Below are 16,630 nucleotides of genomic sequence, written 5' to 3'. Positions count from 1 at the left end.
AGCATCCCAGCCTGGTAGTGATGCTGCTGTGGGATGTCCCAGAGGGGTTCATCATGGTAAGCAATATGTCAGAAATATTTATTAAAACAAAACAAAATAAATTTGGGTACATCCCAGCAGTATACATACAGATATCGAAAACTGCGATGGTCCTGATTTTCTAGCAGAAGCGCTGCACAGTGTTGCTTCATTAGAAGGTGTACTGTTAAGGTGAATCTGCACCGAGCCTGACTGAATTTAAGAAGAGATTGGACTGTGCACTTAGTCACATGGTCTGAACTTTTGGGTAGACCTGTGCGGTGTCAAGAGTTGGACTTGATGATCCTTAAGGGTCCCTTCCAACTCAGGATATTCTATGATTCTATGATCTCCCACTTGCGCTCACACTTGGTCCTGCTCAGTATGTGAGCTCTCATGGCAAGAACCAGTGATGACAGTTGCTCCTCAAGTGGGAAGAGTTGCTGTAAAATGTGTTTTATACTAGACGGCTGCAGAATTTACTGTTTGATGATATCCCTGTCATTGGCTTCACTTATTTTGATATAGAGGAGAACACAGGTCCTGGTTAAGGGATGGTAAAATTTAGGCCAGTATTAAATATTGGGCATTTTCATATTCTGTTATCTCTTTGGGAGAAAAAAGTGTATCCTGGAGTAGAGAAGTCAGCCAGGCAGATCTCCTCCTGGGCTGCTACATGGTAAATACAGATGTCCTATCTCTCCAGACCTCTCTGTGCACATAGGAAAAGACCTCAAGGCAGTTAGGTTCTTCTTTCCTTGGGGAAAAAAAAAAAGATCATTAAGAAAGAATTCATCCTTTCTTAAGGATGAATCACACACAGATTAATCCTTCTTCACACACAGATTCAAGGTCATTCATCACATGTTCCCCATTTTAGTTAATATTTTTTTCACCTGATGGCCAAATAAAACTGGTACCGGGTATTATTTTAGAAATATTTTGTTAAGATTCTTTTCCTACAGAACATTATTCCCCTTTATTCAGCTTTACCCACATTAGGCAACGTGCAAATATTTTGTTGGTTGGTGAGGCTACCCATGTGGAGTTGCAGAGCTGTGCTCACCTTTGAGAGGACATTGTGATTAAAATACTCAGATTCTTAGTTGCAGCAGTCACCTAAATAGTGTAAGACCTTTACTCGGTTCTTTCCTCTGCATGGTCCTAAAACAGACCACTGACTAAGCAGACTGATGTAAAGGAGTTTTCTCTCTACATCTCCTCTAGCAACTGTTACTGTTTTCAGGTTCTAAGTAAGTGTTTTAAAGGAAAGGTAGAGATGAATCTAAATTGTTGTGCTTGGCACATGCACCTGTAGGAAGGATGGGAGGGCGAACGTCCCACTGGATGGATATGGGAACTCAATTCCAGTTCTCTCCCCTGAGAGAGAACTGGTAGAGAGCATTCATGCCTCCCCTCCTGCCCTTCTGTCTTTCTGATAGAAGAAAAGATTATTGGTTCCTTGGAGTTTAGAAGAAAGGGCTAAGGCATTTAACTGCCAGGGAAGGCTTAAGGCCGAAAATACTGAATGTAAAGAAATCACTCCATGCAAGGCAGAGAAACTGACAGTCCTAAGAGGGGGACAGGGTTCAACACTCAGCCTCCACTATGTCTCCAGCATTTGCTGCTCACTGCCTACAGTGGGGTTTGACCTACAAGAATCTGGCAATTCTTTTTTTTTTTTTTCTGAAGTGGGAACCCCTCCACCCCACCTGGGTCTTCTGAACACTGTACGGCAACAGGGCACACAAGAGTTTGATAGCAGAGTTGCTGGTCCACATGCATTGTGATTTGGTGTGCAGTCTATGGGGAAATCTAGCAAGGAGCTGAACTTTGGCTCTCAAATTCTTTAGATAATATCTTGACTCCTTTCATTCTGCAGCTGTAAAATAAGAGCTGGGAGCAAGATTTCATCCATACCTTGCATTCATCCAGATTTATTATTACCTGTTTTGTGCCAAACAGAATGAATTAGGGAACCATGTTATGTCTAAATCTTCTACCTCTGATGATGTAAATTCTGATGCTAATGAAATACAGCAGTATGTCGTATCTAAGTGCAGTACTAGAACCATACATTATACATTTGCAAAATTCATAGATATTATATAATAAAATGTTCTGTATGATCTCCTCCATTGCTACTAGTTTCTTAAGCATCATAGTTAAAAGTTGTCATATGTGTGCTAAAACATAATTTATCTATAGAGATGCGATATGATGCTGCTTAATTCAATGTCATTCAGTAATATATTTCATACCAAAGCATCACAATCTATTAAGCCAAAGACATTTAGTGGGAATTGACTTCAATCCTTAGGAGGTTGAAACTAGCTTCAGTGGGATTAATGGCTTAAAGTTAATTGTTTTTGCTAATGTTTTATTTGAAATGTCCTGCTCAGCAAAGGTACTGTGACATTTTGCTCACTAGGGATGTTAAGCCAAATTCACTGCTGACATAGGCAGGTGTAACCCCATTGACTTAATTAGAGCTGCACCCACTTACGTCAGCAATGAATTTGGTATCTTGCCCTCATGAAGAAAAGGGAAAAATGTAAAGGTTGGAGCTTTGAAACCTGGATGTAGAGCATAGAAGACAAAAGAAAGAGGAGATACCAGAGTCTGAAATGAGTTGGCTACTGTTTCTGTAAAAAAGTAACCAGTAAAAGCAGCCAAAGCTGACTTTACCCTTTCCAGGTAGGGCTGTATGATTAATCTTGCTAAATAAATGGTGTGAAAATAATCTGAGGTTTTAATAACCACTTGAAAGAAACAAGCATATAATTGCTTCTGGGATAAAAAACAGCCATTGCCCTTTTGTGTAGAAGACACGTCCTCCTTAGAAAGAAAACAGAAACAGTGCTGAGATACTGTTGACCTGGAGCAGGGGGAAGGCATTCACATTTTGAAGTGCATATTAGTCCTGGAAGGCTGGAAGGGATAGTGGGGAGGTGTAAGACAAGTAAGGAGGCACCTGGCCACTTGCCTTTTGTTAGGTAAAAGCAGTGGATCCCAGGATGTGCCAGGTGCCCCTGAGAGCACAGTGCTCTGCCCTTTCCCACCCTCTGTGGTGGGAGTGCCTGCCCACAGACCACCTCTTGCAAAATGGACCTGCATGCCCCAGCTGCTGACATAGGGAAGTTTCCTTGTACTTGGTCTGTGGGAGCGTGGTCTTCATGAACGAACTTGATTTTTTACACCAAATTCTATTTCCTTCACGGTACTTTGAGCCCTCTCATTAAAATGTCCTATCTTCATTCAGAGCATAAGCTCTGAAACATGGATCCATTGGCATTCTTGTTTTCTCCTTATGTCCAAAGGAAGGGGAAAAGAGAGATAGCCCTTTGAACAGAAACTTCAATCACTTCGAATGCATTTGATGGTGTAGATCACATTTTCCCAATGAAAAACCTGCACACCTAACTCAAAGTTGTAGCTTTGACTTTCTTGGACATCCAGGAGAGCTTCAGCAAGTCCCCCAGGCCTCCAGCAGAAGTTCAGGGTAGATATCAGGGAGTATCTGGAAGACCCAGTGAAGTGTGCAGTCTTCAGTTGTGTGGCTTCTCCTCATTTCTGACTCAGCTCTTAGCTCAGCAGTGGGCTGGCACTGATGGTCCTGAAAGCAGCACAAGTGATAGCAGCAATGTCAATTTGTCTGCAGTTTATCACGTATCATGGGATGTCTGAAATGTCTCTTAAAACCCTGCCTCATAAGAGCAGGTGGAAAGCTCAGTGTTCACTTAGAAAAATCTTTAAGAAAGAAGGAAATCCAATACTTAACCTTCAACACTTGATAATGATTGTGAGAGATCCTAAAAATGCAGAAACTGAAAAATATTTTTTTCTTGTTTTTCTATTTTCTTGTTCTTTTTCTTTCCTTTTCATTTTTTTCTTTTTCTTTTCTTTTTCTCTTTTTTCCTTTTTCTCTATATTTTTTTTCTTTCCTTTTCTCTTTCTTTTTTTTCTTTTTTTATTTTTTTCTTCTTTTTCTTCTTTTTCTTTTTCTTTTTCTTTTTCTTTTTCTTTTTCTTTTTCTTTTTCTTTTTCTTTTTCTTTTTCTTTTTCTTTTTCTCTCTCCCCCCCATCCCCTTTTTTTTAAGGCTTATGGACATTTTTAAAGGGCTGGTTTCAAGTTTACTGCACCCACACCTCATCCTTGAAAGGACATTCACAAGGTTGTGAAAATGTGTGCATCCTCATTCTTAGGCTACTTTCTCTCTGCCCCCCCGAGCTTCTTCTTATCCCTGTGGGAAGAAAAGGAAAGGGAGAAGATCGGTGTCACAGAGGTGACGCTCATCCTGCTACAGTGCAGAGTGCACTCCTGGATAATACAGTACCTTGAGTTTTTTATTCCATGTTTGACTTCCTGCTGCAAGGAGCACAGCACATAATGCAGGAACTAGATATTGACTTCATTTCAGGAATGCTAATGCCTATGCAATTGGTTTTGAATCTAATTTCAAGAATCACTAACTGGCTTTGTTTTCAGTCCAGAAGCATCCCTGCTGTTAATTAAGGGGCTGGGCTCAAAAATTACATTTATATAAACATATTTTTTAGAAAATATTAGGCAATTCATTAAGATAAAATCCATGTAAGCGAAGAATCCTCTTCTGGTATTTGATATAGCCTGAAGAAAGAGAAGAGGCATATTATGCAAAATAATTAGATTTTGAAGCATTTTCTGAGTGGGAAGTATTTTTTTTTCTATGCAATGAGAGACAATACTAATGGAATATCACGCCCTTTAGTCTTGACCACACTGCTATTCATATATTATCAGGCCGACCCCTTTAAATGCCTTACTGCATAACATGGAACCAAGAGCTGTGTATTAGTTTAGAGCACACATATAATTTTTATGGAGTGATCCCTATGTTTACATTTTCAAAATGCCCTGAGCTTTCCTTTAACACAAATGCCCTTCAATCAAGCAGGTAACGTGATACAATGTCTGATACAGCTGTTTTCCTGCAGTCAGAAATGCCATTTCCTGGTTTACATGAAACATAAGATATTTTATAGATTGGAAGAATATTGAACCTTTTATGAACCAAGAAAACCTGTAAATGAGTTACTGTCTTCTGAACTAGCCAGAGACTGTATATCACAAGTCAGATTCTGATCGTATGGTGTGTATCTATTCTCAAGAAGGCACAGGAACAACTCATTCAGATATGCTTCTCAAGAATGAATTTAGGTTTTTACTTTACATGGTTACTAATACACTCAACACAAAGGAAAACCACTTGAACATAAAACCAGTGGGTTAGTTTAACTGTACAGTAGTATTTGACCATTGGGTTTGAATTTGTGTGAACAGCAGCAATAGGGCACATGTTCTAAATGGTCAAAATACTATATGTTGGCTTATAATACATATTGCTATATTACAGCATGATTATTATGTTTATATTCCAGGAAGAGATTACAGGAATTACTGTAACAGAAGAAAAGGTACTTACATCTAGTGTTATACCAGTATAAAGCTGCACAAGCTCCTTAGCTGTGCAAGAGATTGAGTGATGTTTTCCTATTAGTTCACCTAAGAGTCCAGTACAAAGGCTTTGTTATTTGCTCAAGCAATAGGGCTTTTTTTTATTTGTGAATCGCCATGGTTTCTTCTGTGCTTCCAAATATATTTTTGGTGAAAAGCAAAGTTTTGGTGAGAGCCAGTTTATACACTAAGCCAAGGGTTGTATAGGATTGAAGATAAGAGATGCAAGGGGATCTGGCAAGGAGTAAATAATATGTGTATTTCTGATGCAGCAGAAAATTCCTGTTAATTATCTTACAGTTGTACCACAAAAGTGTGTTTTTTTTAGGAGCTCACTTTACAATTCTAAAAGCAGACTTAAGTATCCTGTGCATCAAAGAAGTCTCCAAAGAAGGCTGTTGGCAAACAGAAGGCAATGAAATGAAACTCACAAGCATTTACATCTTAAATTTTTTAAGTGTGGCTAAGGTGATGTGCAGGTTTTTGCTAGAGAACAGTGACTGCATGTTCTCTTCCTTCTACATCTGCAAACTGGCCTGCCCCGAAGTACCCAGGGGACAGCTCAGGAGCACTCCCCATCAGCATCTCCATGCAGAACATCGCTGTTGGCAGCACAGATGGTCACAGTTGCCTCTCCCTATCTCTACTCATTTGGCAGGGCAGCAAGACCTGAGACATCACTATTGCCTTTGCACTACGACATCCTGATTTTGTAGTCTGCAGCCCACTGGTGTTCAGAATACAGCTCCATCCCACCTCATGCATCACCACTAGGACACCACCAAGGAGACAGTCCTGTCAGATATTGGAGGTCATAGCATACACAGACAATCTTTGTTTCCATATGCTGTTTTTGTAGAGTTTAACAAACAAAACAAAACAAACACAACAACAAAAACAAAACTAAACTCTGTGGGTCAAGTGGGCACATCTGGATCTTTCACTCTCTGTAGAGAGGGCCTCTGATATTCCCAACACTGCTTGAAATTTGCCAAGACCCCTCATGTCCTCTCAGGTCTGTATCTTTCCTTCCTAGCCTTGGGACATGGGCCATAGCAGAGGACTGCAAACAGTACATCACTTTTCGGTCTTCCTGAATAGTGTCTGAATGCCTACAAAATCTGTATTTTCTAAGAGGTTCCTTTGGAATTTCTGACTAAATGGAATCTCTAATAATGACACCCCTCGCAGTGTGACAAAGACTGTCACAGTGACATTTATCTGTTGGCTGTCACTGAAGTTGATAGAAGTGCTACCTTGCACAAGGGGATTTGCAGAAGTGCATTATTTATTTATTTGTGGTATGTTATTTATTGGAATAAGGCTCTATCCCACTTTGCTCACAGTTAGGCCATGGGGTCTTGATATACTTATTTTACAACACCCATAAAGTTCTAAAATTTGGAAATTACTATTTTAGCAATTGTGACCCTCGTGCAGTACAAAAGGCTGGGATACGCAACCATGCCACACTGGAGCCCAAGCTGGAATTTGCAGCTGTACACCTCCAATCAGAGCAACCACTGGCATCCCATACTAAATTACAGAGGGCAGACTGACAGTAACAGATCAGATCATAGAAGCAGTACACAGGCATTCATATCCTAATCAGCTCTGCCCTGCTGTGGTGATGCTTTTTATGTTCCTTCTGGAGGTATCTCAGCCTTTGCTGGCTCAAAGTCCCCACATATGTTCCCTGAGCAGGACAGGCCACCTGTCCTTTGATAATGCACATCATGATCTGGAGTGGCAGTGAAAAATGTTCAATATACAATAATGAAATGTAATCAAACCACTGTGTATAATGTGTGTGTGTGTGGGCATAGGAAAGCAAAAATTTCTTTAGGTCCCCAGCTCCTCATCCTTTTAGCCCTGGAAGTGCATTTAAAGAGATGTCATATTCAAGGCTCTTTAAAAATAGAGATTGAAATGTTTTGGTGAGAACAAGCTGCAGCTCTGCTTCCCAGTCTCCCAAGTGCTGCCTTTACAGTCACGGGAGGTGCACGAGAGGAGTCACTCTCAATGCAAAGTGGCTGTGCCTGTTAACACAGACAACCTGTGCAGCTGGGGCCCACATCCTTTGGCTAAGCCTGCTCAGTTGGATGGAGAGTAAAGAAGGGGGAATATCTGGATTCTGACTGAATTGTCCCACATGGTCTGTATCTGGTGTTCCAGATCATTTTAGTCATTAATTTATAGGCAGATTCATTTGTTTGCAGCAACTCAATTTTTGGTGGTCCTTTGGCACTCACATAGTCTTCAAGGTATGGGATTCCAAAAAATGACAAATGTCTGCTTCGCTGTTATTAACAAGCTACCAGCCATCTGTTGGAGTGATTAATTCCTGGAGCATCATAATTTACAAGCACTTTAATTGTTTTGAGGCTTAGATGTGAATTGTTTCTAGTTTTTATGGTTTGTTTCTTTTAACTATTCTAACTCCAAGCAGCAGTCAACAGTGGTGGGGAGTCTGGGAATATCAGTCCTGTAAGCACTGTTCATCAGTTTATAAAAGCAATAAAATACCTAAAACTGCACCTACAGCAACCCTCAACATTTAAGTAGTACCATTTGTTGATCTCTGGTGGCTAACAGCTATTTTTGTCCAAATAACTCATTAGGTTGACTGTCCAGATAATTAAACTTAATGTTCATTGTAAATTATTTATTTTCTAGAGCTTTACTGGTATTCCATATGACTAAATGGTTATTTCTGAGCACAATCATCCAAAAATCAGTACAAGATTTAAAAAATATCCCAGACCAGCAGTTTAATCTCAGTTAGCTTCTGCTATTCATAAAGTTCTCACACTGTTCTTGTGGCTTATAATAACATGGAAACTGTTTACTGAAAATGTATCCCGTGACTCAGCATGGAATAGCATGTTCTTCTGTACTTAATGAGAGAAAATAACAGGTACAGAAGTACACATGAAGTTGTAAAAAACACTGAAGTAGAAATTCTGCAAGAGCTTTATGTACAACATACAAATTGGCGAGGGTAACTGAGGTTTTAATTTTTATCCCAGTCATTTAAATTTTGCCTTAGTAACGTAGGCTGGAGTTTGCTAGGTGCTGTACTGCTAACGTTTTAGGGTGACCGAGCAAAAGTTCTCAGCTTTTCTTCTCACGCTTGAGTGGGGAGAATCAGATTACATGAAGCTTTCTCAGTTGGTTTGCATTATGCAAAATCAAAACCAGATAATTGATCTAATTTTGTATGCACTAGATTTGGCAGGATGTGTCTTGCACTTCCTGATTTTGGCTCCTTAACCGTGGAGAACTGGCTCTTGTTTCAAGTAGATAGCTATTCAGTTCTATTCCATTTCTAGATGATTACTGGGGTCTTAAGTAGGAGCTCTGTTCATTTTCAGAATAGAATGTTTTGGGTCAGTAACTTTTCAGTGCTTCTGCAATACCATTACAGCGTCTCTGAACTGCAGGTGAACACAGGGATATACATGGAGTAGCATCTATTTAGTGCAGAGAAAGGCAGGACGTCAGGAGGAGGAATGCTGCTTGCAGGGGTCAGTCCCTCATTCTGGTCCCTTGGGGGATGCAGATTGATGAAGTGAGAATGTGAAGGCCATATTGATCACATCCCCGTGCTACGATAAATGTTGAGGGTTAAATTCTGCCAGCAGCTGCCAATGGCTGTGGGCTTTGTTCTTTTTTTCCATCCTTCCTCTCCTCATTTTTCTTCTGGGTGTGGAAAGGGCAGCTGCCAGAACATGGGCTTAATTTCTCTGAACACTACACATGAAATACTGTGCAGATGACATGTGAGTCAAGCAGATACCAATGGACAGAAAGCGCGCTGCGGTGATTGATGTCATATGTAATAACCAGCAGTTGTGGCGGGTGGGACAAGCCTGTGTGCTACGGAGGTAAGAGTAAAGCCGTCAAGTGGCTGGCTGGAGGGGGCTTGTGGGAACCTCATTCTGTCACAAGTTTGAAGAAAAGCTGGCATGATTTTCATGTCTCTGATGGAATACCTCTTTGGAGAGCCTGCCAGAGGTGACTTGCTCCTGCCTTTGGATTAGAGAATATTGTTTGAAATAATGAGGTGTCTGTGTAAAGAGAAACAAAACTATGGACTGGTTGCAGTTCTCTCTACTCCAACCCCCGTATTAAGAATTTAATTGAGACAACTCTTTCTGCAGCAGCAGCTCGCCCGGCCTTTTATCCAAGGACAACAGAGTACTTTTGGAACCTCCTGCTTTTACGAGGTCTGCCCATGTGGCCACAAGAAAATACTTGTACTTGGAAAGGAATGCTCACAAGTGGGTACCCTGATATTTCCTGCCCCAGTGATGCCACAGCTAAGGGGCAGGAGCTGGAGACCGTCCCTGCCATCTTGTACCTGTGTCTAGAGAACCTCTCTGGACCTCATTCTGATGTCCTCCACAGAATGCTGGCTCATCACCCATGCCCTGCAAGGTATGCTGGTTTAAGAAAGGCTCTTTATACAGCAGAGGATGCCACTAGAAAAGGCAGTGAAGAGACACCTGGGTATGAAACTCATGCTTTCAGTTGCTATATGGAGCAAGTTTAGTCTGTCCAGCAGTCAGTCAATGCAACTTCAGAAAAGTGATTATTATCCATGCACTCAAAGGATGGAAGCCACAGGGATACACAGGGATGTTTCCTTTGGAATATTCTCCATGTGAAATTAACAGAGCAGAACATTCATTATCAGCTGAAATGACAGATGGCCAGAGTCTGGAATACCAGGCAGCTGTTTTATGGGGCAGCCCAGCAAATCTCAAACCAAAGGCTGCTTTCAAGTGTAACAGGAGGATTATGTTGTGCAGATCCTGTACCATGTCCCTCCATCCATCTCCCTGGTGACATAACAAGAGGAAATTTTTAAACTGATCCCAGAAAAAGCAGTAAAAACAGAAGGGCTGCCCATGCATACCAATCTGAGTGTCAGGAAAATGTCTGAGTATGTAATGTTGCATACAGTCTGTCCTGCCATCTCTGCTTATGACCAATCAATACTGCCATGTTTCCCTGACCCAGTCTAGCCCAGGTCTATCATGGCACATCCAGAGGGTACCCCAGCAACCCTAGATGGATGCTAACATCAGTTATTGGAGGTGTTGTCTGCCTTGGGCTTCTGCTTGCACCACAAACACATTGCCTGTCAGGAAACTGCACATGAGGACAAGTGAGTGGCTACAAAGAAAGGGGGGCTGTGGCAGTAAGTGCTGAGCATAATCAGTGATTGCATGAACAGCCCCCACTAAGTGACCAGTCTGGAAAAAACAGCTGTGGTACACTAATTATTACAGTTAATGATCAAATTTAGCTGCAGAGGAGCTACAACTACTAATTACTCCTTCTGCTTTAGGGGATATGTTTCTTCACCAGTTTGACCCTTGCTGTCCAACCATCAGACAGACTTTGAGACACAACTTTGTCCAGACTCCTTTTGCAGGACATAATCCTGCAGAGGGCAGTGGGGGAAACTGTTTGCCATAGCGCATTAACTTACTTCACAGTCCCATTAAGCTTCTCTAGTTCTTTTTTATTTTTAAGACCCACTGGCATCATGTTTCACCTACTGCTGATGTACAGCAGGGTCATAGATGTGAATTTGCCCAGCAAGGTCAGGAACCTTTCAGTGCAGGCAGCATGTGCTATATGAAACTATTGTGTTAACTGCTATTCTTGCAAAGATGTGGCCTCCGTATTTATATAAATTCCCTGCAGAGTAATGTGCTTGTTCTGCTCACTCCTCTGAGCAAAGCTTTATGCAGACAAGGGAGAATGATAGGAGCTCTGCTTAATGTGGCTTCCATGAAGGTAATCCTAATGAGAGCCCTTTGGCTGTGCAAGAGCAGAGAAGAGACAACTTGTAGGAGAAGCATCCCTCTTTATAGATATGAACTCTTTGAAGAAGTCTTCTTTAATGGTTTAATTTTAATATCTGTGTTTACCAAATCTTGGTTCCAGTTAGGGAATCAAGGGATATTTTCTGATGACTTCTCTAGCTTTAAAAAGAAAAGTTCAGGGATAGCTATGCAATTAACTGTGACTTACGTGTGTCTGTATAGCAACAGCAAGCCTTCTGCGGAAGAAATTAAATTTCTCCCCGAAGGAGAGTGATTGCATAGATGACTTATTCAAATGTGTAGATAAATTGCTTTGACATGTTTTTCAGGAAGGAACAGAGGCACATCAGTATCGAAATAGCTCTGGGTACCACAAATCTATTCACAGGTAATTGGATTACCTCATGTGTCTGGTACCAAAAAAGGGACTGAAAAAAATGATCCCCGAATGAAGGAGCAGATCCACACTGAATTTTATCTCTTTACATTCATTAGCATGTGCTGCACAAAAGAAACTCCCAGGTCCCACTGGGAGGGGAGAGAGACCAACAGGCAGTGACAGAAGCCACCTTCCAAATCTTCATCCAAACTATCTCACTGGACAGAAGCAAAGTGAACCATTCCCATTCTGCCCAAATGGCATACAAATCTCCGAACAGCTGCCCTCCTTTGCAGCAAAATGGCTCAAGTGTCAAGGTTTTGCACAGTTGATGGTAGTATGGCAGCTGTGAGGGCCATCAGTGTGTCAGAGTGATACTTCCTAAACCTTCTGCCTCCACCAGTGGCTGTATGTGTTCTCACTAAGGGCAGGACACTTCTGTCAACCATTTGTAGTAACTGGTGTCTATGCCCACCTCACTGCCTCAAGGCAACTCTGGAGTTTTCATTAGTTACCAATGTTCCCATTTGTTGCCTAAAGGCTGCTCTGATATTTTGTGTTTTTCTATTTCATCTGCTCGGCCTTCAAAGGCCCTGGAGAAATGGCATTGCAGGATAAGGAGCTGCCATGTTCAATCAGACTCAGGGTCCACCTTTGATTCTGGCTCATACCAGGTTTTTCAGAAGATACAGTAAAATCCCATACCTGCAGCACCCCTGTGTGAGGTCTGAGATCTGGTTATCTAGCAGTTGGGCCTGGAAAGCCTGGTTTTACATTCTTTAAAATATGTTTGTTGTTATTGGTTGTGACCATCCTTGGTACTCTGATATCCTATACTACCTAATCTTGTTTTGAACTATGTGTCTGTGTGTGTACACAGCAGAACACAGTGGCTGGCAAAAAATTCTCCTCCAGTTTTTAAATATAATGAAAATCGTGAACTGCCTACTGCAGGCAGGAGGAGGGCTTGTTGTCCTTCGTTTCTCAGCTTTGCTCTTCAGCTGCCAGGAGAGAGGGGAGAAGAGGAAGAAGACAGAGGTAAAGAGGGAACATTTGAAGTGTTTGCATGTGCACGGCCGAAGTGTACCACTTACTCATTTTCCCCTTCTTTGCTGCAGTCCTGTTGTGCCATTTCCTCCCCCTTTTCATTCACTGTAGGCTGAAAACAGAACAGTTCAAGCACCCTCTCTGCTGTTCCACTAGCAAAACCACTGACTTGGCTCACACTTGACAAGTGCCTTTCTTTCTTTACTGCTCGTTCTTCCCACTCAGAGCTCCCTCTGCTGCAGATACCCTTTAGACGTTGGAAGGGAGAAGACCTTGGGTGTGCTGCAGCTGCTTGAGCCCCTGGGGGCACCGTTACACCAATTATTATTTAATAACTCATAGTGGAAATTGTTACTTACCATGCTTCAAGCCTGTGGCACACCATGCAGAAAATCCAATCGCTGGATAACCGCATTCCCTCCCTGGAGGGAAAAAAAAAAAAAATCAGAAGGGAATGTGTCATCCCTTGTGACCACAGCCTGGGCCATGGGCAGCCATTTTGTCAAAGGCCCACGAGCCTCAAAGCCTCTTCAGCCCTAGGTTACGCTCACAAAGTGGATAAACTCAAGTTATGCCTAGCCTGAGGACCCCAACCACGGGGTGAATCCTCGCTGAAGTCTCTCCCAGACAGGAATCCTTCTTATATCTCCTTTCTCCATAAAGAGAGGTGCACCACTGCACAATGCAGACGAGTTGTTCAGTACAGAGAAAGACAGAGAGAGCAAGGTGATTTTATGGGCTACCAAGTACTGAATGGTGTCTATAGAATGTCTGCTAAAAGCTACTGTGTGGTCCCTGCAGCCTGTGAGCTCACTGCTGATGCAAGGTGGCATCAGGTCTTTTTCTAACCACATCAGTAGGCAGGGAAGTTGGGACACCTTGGTGGTGGTGGGGTCCCGTGAATGTTCACATCACCTTAAGCAGGGGCAAGCAAGCAGCTTGTTGGGGACATGGAGTGAGCTGTTGGGATGGTTATACCTTTATGTCAAAATCCAGAGAACAGGAGTTCCCCTGTAGAAGTATCCCAGAACATCATCCCCCTGAAACAAGCAGGTTTCCTGCTGTATGCTGTAACTGCATCTTTAGGCAAACTCTTCATGCTCTGAGATCTTCCTTATACATACTCTAGAAGTTTTTCCTCAGAGAACTGGTCCCTGTGTCCTTGTCCAAAATGCTGTTTCTTCCCCCATCATGTAGCACAAGCTGCAATTTCAGCCACCCTTCAAACCCAAGGAGGTGGCATGTCAACACTCTTTCACTGGCTTGCTTTGGTTTGACAGGTGCCATGGAAAGGTAAGCTTCTATGATGATCGTAATGATACTGGATGTGAGCTTTGTGTGGTAGCTATTTTAAAGTCAAGCCTACTCTGAGGCAGTTAGCAATCATCTATCAGAAAAAAAAAAATAATAAAATAAAATAAAATAAAATAGAATAAAATAAAATAAATAAATAAAAAAAAGAAGACATGAGTAGGCATCAGGCTGAGAAACTGCTAGGTGGCTCAGCAAAGTGCTGGTGGCACAAAGTCACAGAGATGCTTCCCCTCCGAGTTCGAGAATAGAAGACAGATGTGACAGATGCTGGTCACATTGCTTCATGCATGGCTGGAAGGTGCTCAGTGAGGGCTGATGGCTGAAGCAGAAGAGCCTGTGTAGAGAGTCCTGCTTGTTTCCATCACAGGGCTGGACTAAATGGCTTATTTATTTATTTATTTATTTATTTATTTATTTATTATTAGAGACTTTACTGTATTTAAAATACTCATCCTAGATAAGTGAAAAGTCGATAAGTGAGTTCAGGCTGCAGTCTGCTTTGCAATAGCTGAGCTGTGGATAATTGCAAGATTACCCTGGAGGGGCTGCTCCTTTACTCATATGGGTTTGAAAAAGCAAAGCTTCATGACATGGTGTGATGGCTTTTTCAGACACAAGCTTGCCTTGCTCTTGCCCCTCTGGTCTGCTCATATGAGGGTCTGTGTGTTAGCAGGAGGGAGGGAGGACAGGAATGACAGCGTCAAATGTTACTGGTTGCAATGAGGCTTGGAGCTGCTAAGTTTCTGACAGCTCAGGTTTTGAAGTATCTTTTGTAAAGATGGCTATAAATAAAATAATAATTTATTCATACTGAAAGAGCACATGGTAAGATAATTAAAATCTCCAAAGAGAAAGCTTGAGATTATGATAAAAGGGGGAAACAAATCAGGAAAAATCCAAGAATGAGGTCTCAAACAGCAGATGAAAGAGAATTTCATCTGTCATTGTCAACTGTTATGAACAATAAAACACCTCCCCTTTTCTGTCCTCCAGAAAGTTCATTCCACTTACAGGCACTTTCTTCTGCGGGCATTTTTGCAGTCCTGATACTTTGTTATGCTGTTTTTCCTGAACCATGTCTGTGTACAGCAGACAGAGGTTACCATTCCTGTTGTGGTGTTGCACCATGGCTCTTCCTCCAGTGCTCTCTGGTCCTTGCTGCTGCAAAGGGGTGGAAGACAAAGCCCAGTCTCCCAGTAGAAAACAGAGCAACTATTTCAGTAAGCATCCAGGACTAAAGCTGTTCCTACAGAAAGAGCTGCTCCTTTACCCTAGCCTGATGGCACCGAGCCGTGCAGATGACAATCCCCCATCCTGGTCCCCAGGGAGGTACCCAGGGACTGAACCCACAGCTCACAACGCAATGGGGTTTCACTACATCCCAAGGGTGCAGTACCCAAAGCTGGAGACTTGCTGTGGGGATGGAGGGGGCAACCCAAATCGTGGTGTACCAGAAGACAACTCTGGGGGAGTGTGCCCCCATCCCACCGACCTGGCACGCAGAGGGGCTGTGCAGGTGGGCGGTGTGGGGCTGTCATGGGTGCTCCACGGGAGGGCACTCTTGTTCCACGCGAAATGAGCCGCGGGAGCATTTATCTTTCTTTTAAAAAGGCGGTTTAGCTATGACAGGTAATTTGGCACATTTCTAGTTGAGATATGCCAAATGATTTGGCAGATATTCTGCATACATCTGAAAATAGGAGCACCTGCTGCTGGCCTACAGGGATGCTGGGAATGTTGGGGGGGAGAGGGGGCGGGGAGGGGAGGAGAATATTATTGGTAGCTAATTACAGGCCCTGCAATAAAATTCTCACATTGCATGTGCCAGCCTACCCCCCTCTGCTAGGGGAGGATCTTCTTCGCAAAAATGTGCGTAGTCTCTCTTTTTAAAATCATCTTCTCCCAGGTGCCAACCTCTCGTTCAACCATGTTGGGCAATGTCATCGCCTCATAGTGACAAAGAACATGATCGGTCTGCTTTGTCAATCACAGCACACGTCTGTGTCTGCAAGGCTGAATACATGTGGGTCCAATGCTCTGGGGGTAGAAGAGGTCTGTGAAAACTCTACCTCCCAGGAGCATCTCTTTATGGAGACCCATCTGAAGGGTCTGCTAAAGTTTAATTTAAAGACATTTAATTTAAAGACAGAGAAGGAGCCTATCTTTGATGTAAACTCTGTTAAAATACTTATACATAGAACATAAGGACCTATGAGCTTACTTGTGAGCACACCAGCCTTCTGTAACTAAAACAAGGAAAAAATAGGTGAGATTTTCAGACTTGGCAAAGAACTAAAGAGGTTTGGAGAACTTGAAGATACGCATAACAGTAACACTATGTGTATGTCAAATAGAAATGAAAATGATGCATTGTAATCTCTTTTTTCCATGCTCATTTTCCTGACCAAGCAATCTTTGTTGTTGTTGTTGTTGTTGTCTGAAAAATCGATTAGAAGTAGGACTTTATGCAGACAACTGTCTAGCCTATGTGTGAATAAGCACTTTGGCATCTGTAGTCATATATATTGACAGAAA

The sequence above is a fragment of the Anas acuta genome, chromosome Z (genome assembly GCF_963932015.1).
Source record: "Anas acuta chromosome Z, bAnaAcu1.1, whole genome shotgun sequence".
Lineage (NCBI taxonomy): Eukaryota > Metazoa > Chordata > Aves > Anseriformes > Anatidae > Anas > Anas acuta.
Note: the sequence above shows the minus strand (reverse complement) of the source record.